Genomic DNA, 18015 nt, shown 5'->3' on the forward strand with positions numbered 1-18015 from the left:
GCAGCCTCTCCCAGAGGCCCCGGGAAGCCGGAGGCTGCGGGCGCGGGGACCGCGGCTGCGGAGCGGAAGTGCGGGAGGCGGCAGGTTCACCCGGGGCGGGCCCGAGTTGAGGGGGACGTCCGTGGGGACCGCTAGTCGGTGCTCGGAACGCCTGAACCGCCTGTAACGTTAACTCCGTGGATTCAGCTCCAGTTCTCCTTTGTCTGGCAATTAAAATAAGCGTGTGTTCTTGGGACGTGGGATTCTGTCACCACTGGCGTTAATTTGTAGCCAACGGCTGTCATGTGCGGGTCCTGCGCTGCGGCCGGGCCTGCCGAGCGTTTGCAGCGTTTCTCGGCACAGCGGTCCAGTCGGGTGGACGGGGAGGTGACTGAGGCTCACGGAGGGTAAGGGACTTGTCCGGGACACACAGCCAGGTTTGAACGCGATCTGTCTCAAGTCCCTGTTCTTAAAAAGCTGCACACATACTTGATATCTTAATAAAGAATCGTACCCAATGAAATGTCAGTGGAAGACTTAACATGAGAAGCAAAGCCCGCTGCCCCACTTCTCAGTTCCACTCCTCAAATTCTTTGATATCTTTCTGTTGTTTCCCGAGGAAGTTCTCCGTAGCTCTCAATAATAAGCTGGCATTGTATTGGTCTTATGCATTCTTGCCTTGCTGTTAGGACAGGATGAGTTAGCTTTTCGTGTCTTATCTCGCCTCTTCTGTCCCTGTCGGCCGCATAGAGCTTCACAGCCAGCTAATACGTTTCCCCTCTCTACAGCCTTTTCTTTTTTTCCTATTGTTTGTGATGGCCTTTCTTTTTCTTTGCACTTTCTGTTCCCGTTGATTCTTTACCTCGTTTTAAATTCTCAAGGATGGTGTTGGATCTCTCCAACCTTCCCCTTCCCCAGCCCTCTGTCCTTTTTCTAGTGCGGACTGATTACTCTTTAGACCAGCCCAGGTATCATCCTGGTGTTTTCTTTAACCATACATCTGCGTTTGTTCAGGTCTCACGTTTTAATCTTGGCCTTCTTTATTTCAATGAAATCTTTCTGCCGAGGAGCCTTACTCCTTTTGGGTGACTCGTGAGGATCCTCTTTGGTGTTCAGCCGTTTCTAGAGTGCCCCGAAAATGTCGAGTCCCACCATGAATGCTCTTTGACTTTGGGGACGTGTCCTTCAGCTCTGGAATTGGAAATGCTCTTGTATCATTTGAGAATTTCGTCTGGTCTGCTTTTACTCTTCTGTTTTAGGAGTTCCTGTTAGTTTGATGATGGACATCTTGGATTAACTCTCTGAATCTCCCGTCTTTATCCTCTTCCTGTGTCGTTTTATTCTTGTTTCTGGGATAGGGCTTCCATTTATCTTCCAGTCTTACTTAAATTTTTTTTATTTCTACAGAGTTTTAATTTCTGAGGACCGACTTGTTCTTTTTTCGTAATAACGTATCGTCTGGTGAATGCGTTATGTCCTTGGCTTTGAGGATATACTATTAAGGATTTGTTGAGTTCTCTTGTTTCCTCTAGTGTCACTTGCTGTTTTCTTCTTTTTAAAAAGATTGGCTTCTTACTTTGTGTGGCAAGTACTCTTCAAATATTGGTAATTATTGTTGTCTAAGGCAGGAGGAAGCAGGCAGAGAAATCTGAGTCTGTGGGGCTGAATTTTTTTTTTTTTTTTTTTTGGCCGCATTTGCGCGGCCTGAGGGATCTTAGTTCCCCGACCAGGGACTGAACCCCGGGCCCACTGTAGTAAAAGCGTGGGGTCCTAACCACGGGAATGCCAGGGAAGTCCCCTGTGGGGCTGATTTTGAAAATGTGCGGGTTTCCCTTCAGGTGTTTGGGAACTTTTTATTGTGCTGGGATCTCAAATGCCAGAAGACAGATGTTCTATGGGCCTTTCAGCGTAAGGAAGACCCCTTTGATTTGGGGCTGCTCCATTTGGTGTAGGGAGGGCCGTAGTGCAGCTCTTCTGTATAGGGATCTGACTTACGTGGGCAGCCACAGCCCTCGCCCTCGCCCGAGGATCCTGGGTATGGGGTCCTCGCCTTCCACAGGCTTAGAGCCGTCCTTCGGTTGTATCCACTCCTGTGTGCTGCAGATTGCTATTTCCTTTTCCCCCCATTAAATCCTCTTGGTCGCCAGAAATTTGCAAAATCTCTTGCCTGTTGTCTTATATTCTTTCTTGTGGGTTTATTATACGATGTTAAAAGTCATTTTAATGGGATGAGCAGAGCTCACCTGTGGGGCCAGTCGCTTTCTGTGAGTAGGTAGTCCAGAGTCTGTTCTCATTGCTCTGCTCTCCTGCCCCCCGGTGGCCTTGGTGATGGTTGCCCACCAGCTGTGGGATGGGTGGCCAGATCACGGTCCCCATGGCCGCTGCTGCGTTGCGGTTGTGGGCGGGTGGTGTGCGTTCCTGCCGGCCGTTCTGGCTCCGCAGCCTTGCAGGGCGCCAGGCTCGTCTGGGGAAGGCCAAGCACAGACAGCGTTAGAGCAAAGGTTGTGATTTTAGACTCTGCAGTGAGCTCCTCTCCGTGTCACTGGGCCGGAGTTTAAGGATTGCCTCTAGGTAAGCAGTGACTCCAGTGCTCTAAGTGTAACCTTGATGCATTTACTTGATTGTCCTCTGAAAGTTGTGAGCAGTGAAATACGTCAGCTGTGTTTTCCAGGGCCTTGCTAGTGGAGTGGTCCACAGCAAGGACCACAGCATAACCATCACTGGGCTTTTGAGAGAAAAGCAGACTCTCAGGCCCTGTCCAACATACGGAATCAGAATCTGGAGCTTTGTAAACTTTTCCTTTTTAAAAAAAATTTTTTATTTGTTTATTTTTGGCTGCGTTGGGTCTTCGTTGCTGCGCGCGGGCTTTCTCTAGTTGTGGTTAGCGGGGGGCTGCTCTTCGTTGCAGCGCACGGGCTTCTTATTGTGGTGGCTTCTCTTGTGGCAGATCACGGGCTCTAGGCGCACGGGCTTCAGTAGTTGTGGCGTGCAGGCTCAGTAGTTGTGGCGCGCGGGCTCAGTAGTTGTGGCGCATGGGCTTAGTTGCTCCGTGGCGTGTGGGATTTTCCCGGACTAGGGATCGAACCTGTGTCCCCTGCATTGGCAGGTGGATTCTTAACCACTGCGCCACCAGGGAGGTCCCAGTAAACTTTTCCTTTTGAAGGAACTTTAGACTTAACAGAAAAATTGCAAAAATAGTTTAGAGAGCTTCCCTATGCCCATCACCCACTTCCTTTAATGCTGACATCTTAGATTATCACATATTCTTATAAAAATCAGAAAATTAACATCGTCACAGTACTGTTAATTGAACTGCAGACTTTGCTGAACTTCATCAGTTTTCCACTAACGTCTTTTTTCTTTTTCAGGAGCTAATCCAGGATCCCTCTCTGCATTTAGTTGTCACGTCTCCTTAAGTCTCTTCCAATCTGTAATATTTACACAGCCCCAAAGTATCTCTCCCAAGATGTTTATAAATTACAAGGGAAAAATAGTAACTTCACAGTGGAAAAACCTGGCAGATAGCATCTCAGCATCACCAGTAATAAGACATAATGATATCATGTTTCTTGATATGCACTGAGACAGAAATGCATACCCAGAGTCTAACCATGACGAAACCCAGGTTGAGGCACATGTGCCAAAATCTTGACTAGTGCGCCTCAGAAGTACCCCAGGTGTTGAAAGATAGGGAAAGATTCAGAATTTGCACTTTAAAGGACTTCCAGGTGTAGCATATGCACCTTGCTGAAGAAATACTTCCTGTGTTAGATGGTTGTCAAGGAGAAAAGAGATAAAGAACCACAGGCCTTGTTTGGTGGATTGGTAAATGGGTGTCCCTGGCACAGGGTCTAGGGGAGTTTGCCTAAATGGCTTATGGGTAACACCACTTACAGCTTACTAGCCTTAGTTTTTCCTTATGACCTTCATCTACGCTATAAATTCTGAAAACTTTAGCTGTACAGTTAAGTATACATATTACATGACAATGCCACACTGACTTTAAAATGTCCATGTAACTTTACCACTTTAGCTGTTTAAATCTGGAAAAAACAAGCATTTTCTCATTTTGAAGAAAAGACTTCTGGGGGAAAATACGTATTAAAGTTCTCAACGAGAATGTCTTAGAAAAAGCTGTAAAAAGTCCTCCCTTTAGGAGAGGGAAATAAAGGTCGTTACTGTGTTCTCTGACTTTACATATATGATGGTCATAAAAGCAATTGCATAATGAATTGTTCACTGGAATTGCCCTGAACCATTCTGAAATGTTTATTTTTGGCAAATTTGAGAGCCGCTGGGGGGCTTGGGGGGCGGCATCACATGGTGGAAATTTGCTCTTAAAAAGTTACACTTGTTTTGTTCCAGGATAGTACCTGGAGCTCATTTAAGTCCACAGAAGAGTAGAATCCTAGCATCATCCCTCCCTTTCGGAGTAGTTTTAAAACTACTTAACCCTTAGGTTTCTCACTTTTGTGTAGGTTGTGAAACCAGTTAAAAGCGAGAGCTTTAGCTAATGATCTCATTTTATGCCATCTGTCTTGCCTTTGACTCTGTCTGTCCACTCTCCGGGGCTGTGCCCGGCCTGCCTCCTGGGAAGAGAGGGGGCCCTCTTCAGTTCTAGAGGGCAGGGAGCAGGGGGATCGCTCTTGACGCCTGTCACCCCCCCAGTGCACGCCCTCATCATAATGCTGCAGACGAAGTCTAAGAGGAAGCTGAGCTTGGGATGACCACCCAGAGCCTGCCATTGCTTGAAACCTGTGGGTATTCTTGAATGAAAACACGATGGAAACCTTAACTTCCTAAGCCACTAGCTGAGAGTACACCCGAAGCATTGTGGAAGTCACGTGGAATTGATTCCTATTTTGAATTAAATTCTCTGCATCTTTCACATCTACCCATAGCCAAGAACTGTCTGCTTTGATTAAATGTTTTGGATCATCTGCCTCTGTGGTGGGGTGGACAGTAAGGTTTGCTTTGTCTTTATAAGGACCCTTGTGCTGGGGAGGGGGGATGGTGGTGGTGATGACTGGTGACCCATAGGGTCGGATTGCTGACAATGCATAAGTGATGGAAGAATAAAATCCACCAGAAAAGGCCAGAGAAGGTGAAGAGATGAGAATAGGTTTTATTACATCACTGAAAAGGTAGATAGGTGGGATGGAGGGTCTGTGGAAGCTGACTACCCTTTCCTTGCCCTGAGTCCTTCTGTGTTAGCATCTAGAGTAAATGAGTGCAGGTAATGCTCTGAAGGAGAAAGTGAGTTGGCAGGAAGGGCCCAGGTAGGGATGGGGCGGGCGGAGTGGTGTCAGGAAGCCGGCACTGCGCTGGGCGGCTTTGGGCAGAGCCCTGTACTGACAAACCTTTTGTAATAAAGATTTACATTCTGTGCTGCAAAGAATGCTGCTTCTGGTCTCTAGTGATTTTTCCTTTTTCTTCAAGGTGGAAAGTCATCAAATGACTTGAAGCAAAGTTAAACCTTTCTGAAGTAGCAATGGGTTTGGATAAAGCTGGCAGTGAAAACTCGGTGCGTGTGCTGCTGGCATTTCCTTGTAGGTGTGAACTGTGTCCCTTGAGTGTGGTGACAGCCCCCGGGCACCTGGATCTTCCTGGGTCGGAGGGGATGACTCAGGCTGCGGTTCCAGCTGTCACCACCAAGAGTGGCCCTGCACTTGCGCTGGCAGGTGGATGGCAGGACGGGACCTGTCCTGTGAACTGGTGGGCTGGAGCCAGGGGTGCGTGTCAGGAGCAGAGTGCTGTGTTAAGCTGCCTTTTATGCTGGGAGCTTCCCCGGAGATGCCAAGTCATTCACTCCACCCATGATTTTGACTGAATCTGACAATGCTGGGCATCCTGTTTACCAGTAAAGAATTGCTGCAGCTGTCAGTGGGCAAACATAGTTTGCAGTCAACTGGCTTTGACTGCAACATTTTGTGGATTTTTCAGATTTGCAGGATTCAACTAATTTCACGTATTTTGTGAAGCGACGGTTTAATATTTATTAGATTATTTTACAGCTGTATAACTTAAATTTGCATAATTCAGGTTTGTATAAAATGCAGTCCTGTGTTGGGAGAAAGAAAACTGAAGGGGTGCAGTAAGATGAAAGCAAACGTGTACTGCCTGGGGTTCCCTCTGTGCGTAGCTGTTAATAAAACACTCAGGGCTTCCCTGGTCAGAATCTGCCTGCCAATGCAGGGGACACGGGTTCGAGCCCTGGTCTGGGAGGATCCCACATGCCGTGGAGCAACTAAGCCCGTGCACCACAGCTACTGAGCCTGCGTGCCTCAACTACTGAAGCCCACGCACCTAGAGCCTGTGCTCCACGACAAGAGAAGCCACCGCAACGAGAAGCCCGCGTACCACAACGAAGAGTAGCCCCCGCTCTCCGCAACTAGAGAAAGCCCGCGCGCAGCAACGAAGACCCAACACAGCCAAAACAAACAAAAAAACACTCAATTCAACTTGCTTCCCGAGTTCTCCAGGGATCATTCAAGAGCTCAGGAAGCCTGCTTTGCCTCTTTGGGAATTCCGTGGATCCACTATGATCTGAAGCAGAAATCGCTCTTTCCGGCCAACAGGAGGTGGAGCCGGCAGAGCCAGCCCATCCTGGAGCGCCTCTCAGGAGGCCACCATCGCTGCTCTTCAACAAAATTTCCTGTCTCTTTTTCCCCTGTCTCAGTCTCCAGGCAGTTTCTAGAGTCTGGAGATGCCACTGATGTGGTTAAACGCTCGGCTGCAGGGCAGAAGTGAACAAACTTTGTGTCAAAGGCCATATGAGTAGACATTTTTGGCTTTGGGGGTCTGTCCCAACCGCTCGACTCTGCCCTTGGAAAGGCCGGAATAGACGTGGCTGTTTTCCAATAAAACTTATCTCCAAAACCTACCGCTGGCTGGACCTGCCCCTCCGACCGTAGTGTGTGGCTCGAGGCTGCAAGTGCTCATGCAAGCTGGGGAAAGAAGTCAAGCAGGGGAATTGGGCGAGAGTGAGCCGGTGGTGAGGCGCCCCCGCTGGGCCCCTTTCCCGCAGGCCGCTCCACCGCCAGCGGCTGCGCCCCTCTGCTGACTCAGGGAGCCTGGGGTCGTCAGCAGGGTGTATTTTGGGGAAATCTGCGCGAAGTATAATCGGCGTCAGCGAAGCACCTCCAGATGAGAACGCGTCTGTCCGTCCTCACTGCCATTCTTTGGAAGAATAGCCTCCGCATCTCTTCATAGGAATTGGATTTGGGTTTTTTTCAGGCTTCGAAGTTGCAAGAATAGTACAAAGAATTATGGCGTAGGCTTGTCCTAGAGTCTCAGATGCTAATATTTTATATTTGCTTTATCCTTTCTCTTCTCTGCAGCTCTCTGTGTTTGTGTGTGTGTATATTTTTCTATTTTTTTTCCTGAACAGTTTAAACTATGAAGTCCCTTTAACCTTAAACACTTAAATGGCTGTTTCCCATTAACAAGGACCTTCTCTTATATAACCACAGTACAATTTTCAAAATTAGGAATCTATCATTGATGCAGCTGTGTTATCTAAGCATCAGGTCTAGTTCAGATTTTATTAATTATCCCAATAACGTCCATTTTTAGCAAAAGAAAAAAGGACTCCTTTATTAACTTTGGATGTATTTTTCCCTAAGAACATTTGCCCTTACCGACATTATCATAAATTGGCACCATACTCCTTACAAATTACAAGTTTAGTGACATCAAAAGTCTGCGTATTTATTGTTGACAGCAAGCACTTTGCATAATCATTTCCTTCTGCTATTCTGTTTGGGAGAGGGATGGGAAAGACTGACAGTAGAGGTAAGAGGCAGAATGCCGGGCTGTTTTTAAAGTCTGCCCAGATCATTGGTTGCACGTGTGGATGCGGTGGGATTATGATGTGCTAGAGCTGTGGATGAGAAATGAGTATGACCTTACGTGGTGTCATTTGCTAAGTTTATAAAAGTTCTTGAAGGTCACTCTGCAGTCTACGTAGTCCTGTTGGGCTGAGGAAGGGTTATTTTCTAAGGGCTTCTGCTGTTCAGTGCTGGGCCCATCTATTTACAAAAGTACAGTTGAGCCTTAAACAGTGTGGGGGGTAGGGGCACCAACCCTGCACGTAGTGGCAGATCTGAATAGAACTTGTAGTCAGCCCTCCGAATCCATGGCTCTGCATCTTCGGTTCAACCAGCTGCGGCTTGTGCAGTACCGAAATGTCTGCTGTTGAAAAACATCTGCCTATCGGTGGACCTGTGCAGCTCAAAGCAGTGTTGTGGCTGCTTGGCTTTGGGGCAGACTTGGCAGTGTCTGCTCTGCGTGCAGGGCAGCCACGCACGGCTTCCCTCCCGCGGTGGTGTGGGGCGCACATCTGAGCATGTGTGAGACCCTTGGCACCCGGCGTTCTTGGTACTTGGACCTCCTTGCCCATTTGCAGCCTGAAGTTCAGAGTCCTCGTCACGTTTCAGACCAGCTTCCTGGGGTTCTGGAGCAGTAAGAGGGAGGCATTCTGGCCTGATTAAGGCATTTGACTACGCATGTGGCTTTGAAAAGGTTAAAGTATCTTTGTAAATACATGCTTTACATGGACATTTTAATGGCATGAACTTTTCATCAGTCTTAGATCAGGCCCAGTAATTTTTGGGTTCTAAGTGCAGTTTCTATAGGAAGTTGTTTTCCATGACTAAGTTGTTTTGTTTTTTTAAAATTAATTAATTTCTTTATTTTTGGCTGCGTTGGGTCTTCGTTGCTGTGCGCCGGCGTTCTCTAGTTGTGGTGAGCGGGGGCTACTCTTCGTTGCGGGGCGCGGGCTTCTCATTGTGGTGGCTTCTCTTGTTGCAGAGAACGGGCTCTAGGCGCACGGGCTTCAGTAGTTGTGGCATATGGGCTCACTAGTTGTGGCTCACGGGCTCTAGAGCGCAGGCTCAGTAGTTGTGGCACACGGGCTTAGTTGCTCCACGGCATGTGGGATCTTCCCGGACCAGGGCTTGAACCCGTGTTCCCTGCATTGGCAGGCGGTTTCTTAACCACTGCACCACCAGGGAAGTCCCCATGACTAAGCTTTAATTACACATTGAGAATTATGATCTTGAGTAAAATGGAGACTGTGAACTTGGCTCCTTGGCCCCCGAGGTGACAGTGGCGTGGGCTGTGTCTGCCACCACCGAGCCGTGCCAGCGCCGTGCGGGGGTCAGCCAGCATCTGCGACTCGTCCTTGGCGGGCTCCTTACACTTTTGTCCATTTTCTGCTGTGGATCAGATTACTTCGTTCTCCTTGGTTATGGGCCCTGCCTCTGAGGGGCTGTGTTTGCCTGATGTCAGTTGTGTGTCAGAAACCTCTGCCGTGGTCCCTGCATCTGTCACCTGTCCTCGTTACTTGTTTTAATGACTGCTCAAGCTGGGTGTTCGTCTTTTTTTATGTTCCTGGCTAGGATTACAGCTTTCCTTAACATCTTGCCACATGGTTGTTAGTATTATTTAGTTTCTGTGAAATTTCGAGGTGGAAAATGATTAGGACACTGGCATCCTTACCCTGGACGGCTGACCACCCTCCTCTCCAAGCCTTGCAGTTCGTGGGAATAAACAGGAAGGGCAGATGAGTGATGAACTGATTTCAGTTTCTGGAGGGAGCTGAAGGATGGATGGATGCACAGCCCTGCTCTCAGGGGAGGCAAAGGGAACATGTGGTGATGGATGACAGTGGGGTTAGTTAGCCCGATGCAAAGTGCGTTACCGAGTGACCGGGCCCTTCCCCCCATGCCTACCCCTACCGCCACCCCACCTGCTCTCCGGTCTCATGTTGCCTTAATAAATATTTATGGTGAGGCGATGGGCCTATCTCTGTAAAACGGGGATGCACCTACATCCAAGGTTGTGAAAACTCAGTGAAATAATGCAAAGATGTGTTTAGGATCCATTGAATGGTAGCTCCTGTAATAACGACGACTATTATCAGCTTCACCCAGCAGGCCCTGTATCTTTTTATGCTTACCAGTTTATATGGGGCAGATTTAATTGACAGAAATTTGCATGTAGTCAGAGTTTTGTCTGTGATAAACTTGCGTCACAGAATCTTAGAATTTGAGAACTGGACAGGAGCTTAGAGGTGATTTAAATAGTGCAACTTGCTAGTTAAAAGCTTGGGTATGGTTGTAAAGTATACGCTTGTTAGAAACGCAAGGACCCTTGATAAATGTGTGTTTCTACCGTGAGGAATCCTCCAGTGTGAACTCCACACAGCTGGCCCAGCAGCCGCCCTTGACAGTCATCAGGCTTAAGACAGCCTCTTGTTCTCTCCAGGGAGGTGACTGTTCTCCTGCACTTCTCAGAAAGTAAATTGTGGTAGATTCTGTTGCTATATAGTGTTGTAAGTTTGGCAGATTATTTGTTATTCAGTGATATTTTATTGACAATTTTAAATTGTATAAGATGCTTTTAGACAGTTTGCAATGTTGAGTTTGAATTCTTATAATTTTAGGGCCAATATTTCTTATTTGGGCACATGTAAGTGGGAAAATGACTTTAAAAATTTAAAATTTCACCCTGAATTCAGCGTGATGTGTTGTGGCTCTTTGCAACATAACTTTCTTCTGTAGAGGTAAAAAAATTGACCTGTCATCTAATTTGTCCTCACGTCTCTGAATGTTTCCCACGTTAACTGTAAAAAACACAGCAACAAGTGAAGTGAAGTGTAGGAGAGAGCATTGCCTGTAGTCTCCAAGTGTTTCATGTTTTACCTTTTCATTTTTTTAACGGGAAGATGATTACAACCAAGATCTCTTCTGTCCCTGTAGCTGAAGGATTGAAGGAGCTGCCAGGCCAGTGACAAGTTCAGTAAGATCTGTGCTTACGGAGCACGTGAACCTCAAGGTCGTTTCTTTATTCACTTGCCCAGGATTTACGGGTCGCTCCCACGTGCCCAGCAGGGCGTTTGTGACGTGATGATCCAGCGCACAGAGCAGAGGTTTTTACATTAGAGTGAGGCTGTCAGTCACTGGACAAGCTGTGACAGCCCCCGAGCAGCCCCAGCCAGTGTACAGACGGCTGGTTGCGGCTGTGTTCCAATAAAACTTTATTTGTGAACACTGATGTTTGAGTTTAATGTAATTTCATGTCAGGACATACTGTTCTTCTTTTGATTTGGTTCATGGGCTGTACAGGTGGAGGGTTGGAATTGGTCCACGGGGCCAACCCTTGGTCTAGTGAGTGAGTGAATAAAATGAGGTCATATCTAGGTAGGCAGGAGCCGGATTGGGAGAGGCCTGAAATGCAGGTAGAGTTTAGATGTGATGCCAAGCCGGGCGCTGTGACGACAGCCCTTTGGGAGGGATGAGCCTGGAACTCATCTGCAGGTTGGATGGGAGGGGATTGGCTTCCCGCCTCACCGTGTGTGGCTTTGGGAGGGATGAAGGGACAGATCCGTGGATTCCACCTTAGGGTGGGTTACAGAGAGATGACACCTAATCGCCAGGGACCAGAGGCAGGGACGGGGAAGCCGGTTCACGGGTTCAAGGAAGCGGAGCCCAGCGGCGCAGGTGTAGTGGGAGAGGAGTTGGGTGGGAAGGAGCGGGTGGGAAGGAGCAGGTGGGCAGGGCCCCCGGGCCTGGTGATGGTCGGATACTGGAGGTGACAGCAGAGAGAGTTAAAAGAGGAGTTGCAGGGTTCTTTCTGGGGGGCTTGGTGGGATCTCCTTGAGCGGTGCTCTCGGGAAAGAGTAGGGATGGGGGCAGAGTTCAGCTTTAGAAGTGCGGGAGCGGATTTTATTGTCAAATGGCCATAGTGTGGCTTGACATACTGGACCAGGGAAATCACTGGTGAGGGGTCCGGGCGGCAGTGGTGATTTGGGGGCATGGGTGTCACTCCCTGTAAGGGCCTGCCGTGTGCCCCCAGGACACGTGCTTCTGGGCTCTGGTTCCCGGAAGGGGCTCCGGGTGCCACGGCGTGAGGCTCAGACCTGGTGCCGCTGGAGGGCCCAGCGTAGGTGGGGCCAGGGGTGAACCCCGGGGAGGAGGAGGACCCCAGGGTGCTCTGAGCGAGGAGAAGTGCTGAGCGGGGAGGCCGGTGGGAGTCGTTCACAGGGCTCTTGTCCAGTCCGACGGTGAGTTTGGAAACCAGTGTTTTGTTTGGGGGCCTGAAGGGTGTGGGAAGGGATCGTGTTTGCGGACGGGCGTGGGCGAGAGTTCCAGAATGTGCTATAGGAGTTTGGCTCTGGAGGGACGTGATGGCAGCTGGCGGGCGGCAGAGTGGATTGGAGGGTTTTATTATTTTTGTTTTTTCTAGAACAGTTATTTTGCAGTCACCTGAGATTTGCAGGTACGTAGCAGAGGTGGTACAGGCTGTTTTTCCACCATTACGTCGTACATGGCCGTGGCCGGGAAGGTGTCCGCCTCCAGGGCGCTGGCTCTCCGAGCTCACCTGAGCTTGTTGACTGAATCCGTGATCCTGGCTGTCTCCTCGCTGGAATCTAGGGGGCACTTCCTAGAGGGGCCCGGTGGACACACAGGTGTACACCCTGCATCTAGGTGCACGACGGGGCGACGTTCTGGCACGTTGCGTTGTTTTTTTTTTTCCTGCGTTTGATAGTAAGTTGCAGAGGTCACCTCATTTCACCCCTCAGTGCTTGAGCACTCGTGTCCTGGGAGCAAGGACAATGTTTTACATAACTGCACCTACAAACAGGAACAGTGATTCCGAGTCACTGAAGATACGGTCCATACTCAGGTTTCCCCTGAGATTCTTTGTGGCTGCCTCTCCCTGTCCCGCCCCTGGACCTACCTACACTGGCAGGTCTCCGCAGCCTCTGCAGTTTGTTTCATGCCGTGGACTTTTCAAGAGTCTGGCCAGTAGACCGGCATCTCTGACCCCTTCGTTCGTCCTTCGATTGCTCAGCTCTCCGCCGGTTCTGGGCAGCGTGCCCCGGTCCTCCCGGCCGGGTAGCTGCTGCAGCCCCCCCACCGGTGTCCGCCGTCAGCCCTGGCGGGCAGTCGATCCCCAGGATACCCCCAGTGTCACTGCTCCGACTTACTGCCTTAGTGTCTTGTGGGCAGGGCTAGCTCTGCTCCCTTCAGCGTGTGTCTAGCACAGAGCCTGGGGGTTGTTTTTTGAAGAATGTATGGATAAATGCAATAAGATCATTGATATTAATTGTATACGTAGTCCATAGACACTCATTAAGGCTTGTCACGGAACTAAGAAATAAGGTTAAGGTGTTTAAGCCTACGGTCCCTGTACATTATTATAGTCCTGCATCTTTGGCAGATTTAGTATTTTATGTTATCAGAAAAATAATTTAGGAGCTACCAGAGAGGAATTAAAATACGGGCGTATCTACGTAGGAACGGAGACTTTCATTGCGAGGTATATGCAGGCCTCTGCGTCGTATTTGCGTTTATCATTGGCAGTTGGTAAATCAAGTAAAAGTTGCTTTTAATTGCTTTCATGGTTTCCATTCTATAGCAGACATTATCCGAAATGCACTTTAATGTGTGTGTGGTTCTTATGCTTGCTTTCTAGAGATATAATTCCTGAAGGCAGTGGTTGTCATTGTGGTCCACAGACCCCAGGGATGTCCTTGAGGCATTCCCAGTGGGTATTTGAGGTCAAAATAGTTTTCATGACTGTCAAGAGGTCATTTGCCTCTTTTTGCCTGTTAACATTTGGACCGAGTCCCCGAGCTACCATTGTCACTGGATTCCTTACTGCCATGCAATTCAGAAAAGCCATTCTCATCTAAGAAGGTCCTTGATGCAGCAGTAAAAATCATGCATTTTGTTAAATCTCAGCCCTGAGCGCCCCTTTTTCATACTCTGTGTAACGAAACAGGAAGTGCGTGGAAAGCACTTATGCGTTTTGGAGTTGGGAGGTTGCCTGGAAGATGGGCCTTTCTGCAGTTACCTGGGTTGCTAGCTGAACTGGCCGCTTTTTTTCATGGACCACCATAACGGAATAATTGACACGTTACCAGTATTTCTTACTAAACGGACAGAGTTAGCCTGTCACTGCAAGGAAAGCAGCTAACACTATTGCCAGTGGTAAAATTTGTACTTCCAAGTAGAATTGGAATTTCAGAAAGCTTGTATCTGCCACTGTGAACCTGGCAGCTTCCTAATACGTTAAGACTTTTCTTTTCTTTTTCTTTCTTTTTTTTTTTTTGCGGTACGCAGGCCTCTCACTGTTGTGGCCTCTTCCGTTGCGGAGCACAGGCTCCGGACCATGGGCCCAGCCACTCCTGGGCACCCGTGTCCCCCGCGTCGGCAGGTGGACCCCCAACCACTGCGCCACCAGGGAAGCCCCTCTTTTTTCTTTTTTTAAAATTAATTAATTAATTTACTTTTTTGGCTGTGCCGCACGGCATGCGGGATCCTAGTTCCCTGAGTGCGGGTCGAGCCCGTGCCCCCGCAGTGGAAGCGCTGAGTCTTAACTACTGTACTGCCGGGGAAGTCCCCGGGACTTTTTTGATGAGATCAGTGTTGATGTTAAGGAATGTGTTGCTTCAGATAATCTGTAAGTAACAACATTCGGAAGGTCTGCATAACTCACTGAACCAGTATTTTTCCAAATGACCAAATCAGACCCGGGTAAATGTCCATTTAAAGACAGATTTTAAAGTGATAAAGTAACAAAAAGTTCAGCAGTACAGTTTTAGATTCCACATTGCAGCTCACGTTTGGGGAGAAAGAAAGCCCTTGTTGAGGTTTGGTGTTGTATTACAGAGGAATATCCGCAGTTATCTTGAACGGGCTGTTCAGACGCACTGCCCTCTTTTTCATGCAGTAATAGATATGAGAACCCAGTTGTTTTCCAGTAAGTCTGACATTAAGGAGATTTGTCAAAATGCAAAACCACGTCTCTTCTTGCTGAGATTTTACTGCTGTTGTTTTGGAAACTCTAGTAGTTATTTTTTAAAAAATAATTAACTAATTTGTTTTTATTTTTGGCTGTGTTGGGTCTTCGTTGCTGCAGGCGGGCTTTCTCTCGTAGCGAGCTGGGGCTACTCTTCCTTGCAGTGTGCGGGCTTCTCATTGTCGTGGCTTCTCTGGTTGTGGAGCACGTGGCACGGGCTTTAGTAGTTGCGGCACGTGGGTTCAGTAGCTGTGGCTAGCGGGCTGTAGAGCAGAGGCTCCATAGTTGTGGCTTGTGGGCTATAGGTGCGCGGGCTTCAGTAGTTGTGGCTCACGGGCTCTAGAGCGCAGGTTCAGTAGTTGTGGTGCATGGGCTTAGTTACTCCACGGCACGTGGGATCTTCCCGGGCCAGGGATTGAACCTGTGTCCCCTCCACTGGCAGGCAGATTCTTAACCACTGTGCCACCAGGGAAGCCCCTCTAGTAGTTATTTTTGGTAAAAAAAAAAAAGTTTTGTATGTTAATATGTAATGTATGGATTTTTGTAATTTTTAAATGAATAAAGTATTCACACATTTTCTGTTCTAATATCAGAGATGGTGATATTGATAGACACATGTCCACGAGTACAAGCTCACTAACTTTCAGATGGGGAAGGGGGTCCTGAGGCCAGTGTGTCTTGAAGTAGGACAGTGGTGCTGTGGGGTCAATTTAAATCCGGCCAGTTCCGTTTCCTGCGTTGGTGGTTTGTATTTGAGGAGGTTTATATATTTTGGAAAAGGTAAATAGAAGTGGCCTGTCTAATCAAACATGTTAACTTCAGAGGGGAAGGACCTGCCATCTGAGGCTAGTTTGACCTCCTAATTTCAAACTTAAACATTTTTAGGGGGGCTGTTTTGAAGAAGAAACAGTGTGGCCTGGATTTTCTTAAGAATCAGTGCTTTCCGATGATCTAGTACCTGGCTGCTCATTTATGGTCATGTTTTCTCTTTCTTCCCTATTTGTCCCTTGAGTATCCCCCTGCCACGCCACACTGACTTGGGGAAAATCAGTAAGCGGAGTCTTGTTCCCATGTCTCAGTTTAATAAAAGTTGATTTCTTTGCTTACTTCTTACTGGCTTTTCATTAATTTTATTACTCCATCTATATCCACATGGATCTGATTGAATGGAATGATCTTTATTTTCTTGGAGGTGCCCTGTTTCTGGAAGTTGAGCTTTTTAACTGGGCACCACTGGGCCGCTTCCTGCTGGTCTTTATGGTGTGTGGACTCGGCCTTGCTGCTCAGGTGGACGTGAAGCTGGTGCCAGAGGCGGGGCGGCGGCTGGGGCACCGTCCCATCCCCATCTGATGGGACGGGGATGCTGCTGGGCCTGGGTGCTGGCGGTTCCCACTGTCTCCTGCGCGATTGCTCTCCGAGACTTGTCTTCAGGGTCTTCTGACCCTTGTACTCATCGGGGCCGCTCCTGCACCTCCGAGGACTGTCTTCAGCCCGTGTATTTGGCATCTGTAAAGGGAGGTCAGCCTGGCATGGCCTACTCCCGAGGCCCCTCCACGGTGAGCTAGGCGTGCCCCCGCTTCCACCCATGACGTCACGGCACCTGCGCGAGTGGTCATGGCTGTGGGTGCTCACATGCTGTAGGCTGGGAGGTGGATTTAAGGCAGGATTGAAGAAGGCTCCCTGATTTTTATCCAGATTTGATGTGCTTGGCCTCATCTGTGTACTTACTGCTCTGTTTTAGAAAAACAGTAATAATGAGCACAATAAATAACGTGTACTTATAGAAAGTTCAACAGTCCAGGGGCTTCCCTGGTGGCGCAGTGGTTAAGAACCCACCTGCCAACGCAGGGGACACGGGTTCAAGCCCTGGTCCGGGAAGATCCCACATGCCGCGGGGCAACTAAGCCCGTGCACCACGACTACTGAGCCTGCACTCCAGAGCCCGCGAACCACAACTACCGAAGCCCGTGTGCCTAGAGCCTGTGCGCCGCAACAAGAGAAGCCCGCACACCGCAATGAAGAGTAGCCCTGCTCGCCGCAACTAGAGGAAGCCTGCACACAGCAACGAAGACCCAACGCAGCCAAAAAAAAAAAAAAAAAGCTCAGCAGTCCAGAAGGATAAAGGATGAAGGTCAGGTTGTTTTATCTGTACCTTTTCCCTCCTGTGTCACCTTGGTTCAGTGTGTATCATTCCAGAGCATCTCGTGTGCATTTGCATACACGGACACGTGACTACACACGGACACGTGACTACACATACATGCAATTTTCCTCTTATACTCCTTTCTGTTAGTATTGTGTTCTGGAGACCTTGCCATTCACATGAATGACTGCGGTGTCTCATGTCATTTACTTTACTAGTTCCCTGCGGCTGAGCACTTGGGTGGTTGATTTGGGTCGGTGGGCTCTTTTTCCGCCGGCACCCTGGAAGATGCTCTCTTCACAGGCTTGTAGTCGTTGCTGTTTAGATACATTATTGAACAGTAATCGCAGTCCAGCTCCTTTACGATATTAAGACTGGACTGTCTCCAGGATTTCTGAGAAATGGCAAGTTTCAGTTGCCAAACTGGCATCCACATGCATCGTTCTGTTCTAGTTTTCTTGGGCCTGTTGCCCTAATTTTTTCTGTTCGTACGTTCACTGTTAGCAGAATTTTAAATGACTCTTTATCCTGGCAGTAGAGTCATTTTGAGTAAACAGCTTGGGTAATTGTGTGGTGTCCTCATTTGGAAGAGGGTAGGATTCAGGATTTTATGGTGAGCTCGGAGTATTTTCTTAAGTCACACACGGACCTTCTAGAAATCAGGAAAAGCTTGAGTTGGGCACCTGAGAACTTTCCACCAGCCATTTGTGAGAGACAGGTATTTCACCTGGGACGTGTGGCCCCAGGGCCACCATGAATGGACTTCAGGGTGAGTCACGGAGGTTAAGCCTGGCTGCATGCAGCAGGTTCCAGAATGTGTTGTTTTTAGAGCAGGTGGTTGGTGATTTTCCTTTGCTATAAAGGAAGTCCGAGGCAGGCAGTCCAGGAGGCCAGCAGCAGGAGGGCAAGAAGGAGGAAAGGTCCAGGAGCTGCCCCGCACCGCGTCTGCGCTCACACCCCATTGGCCAGAGTGGGTCACGTGGCCACGGTGTGCTGCAGCAGCGGCTGTGCTCTCTGGTGGCCCCGTGCCCTGTGAATTCGGATTCTTGTAACACTGAGCACCAGGGAGAGCAGGTACTGGG

General features: G+C 48.7%; 1 protein-coding gene across 7 annotated transcripts in view; it reads left to right on the forward strand.

Moving 5' to 3' along the window:
• Positions 1–18015, forward strand: part of BANP (BTG3 associated nuclear protein) — a 102799-nt gene that overhangs the window by 252 nt on the left and 84532 nt on the right. Inside the window, exon 1 of one of the 7 annotated variants that reach the window (XM_024735538.1) lies at positions 7755–7773. The exons of the other annotated variants lie outside the window; for them this stretch is intronic. The gene's annotated coding sequence lies outside the window, so the exon portion shown is untranslated. Of the gene's footprint in view, positions 1–7754; positions 7774–18015 lie in introns of those variants that run through there. 7 annotated transcript variants of the gene reach the window in all.

The sequence above is a fragment of the Neophocaena asiaeorientalis genome, unplaced genomic scaffold (assembly GCF_003031525.2).
Source record: "Neophocaena asiaeorientalis asiaeorientalis breed wild unplaced genomic scaffold, Neophocaena_asiaeorientalis_V1.1 scaffold40, whole genome shotgun sequence".
Lineage (NCBI taxonomy): Eukaryota > Metazoa > Chordata > Mammalia > Artiodactyla > Phocoenidae > Neophocaena > Neophocaena asiaeorientalis.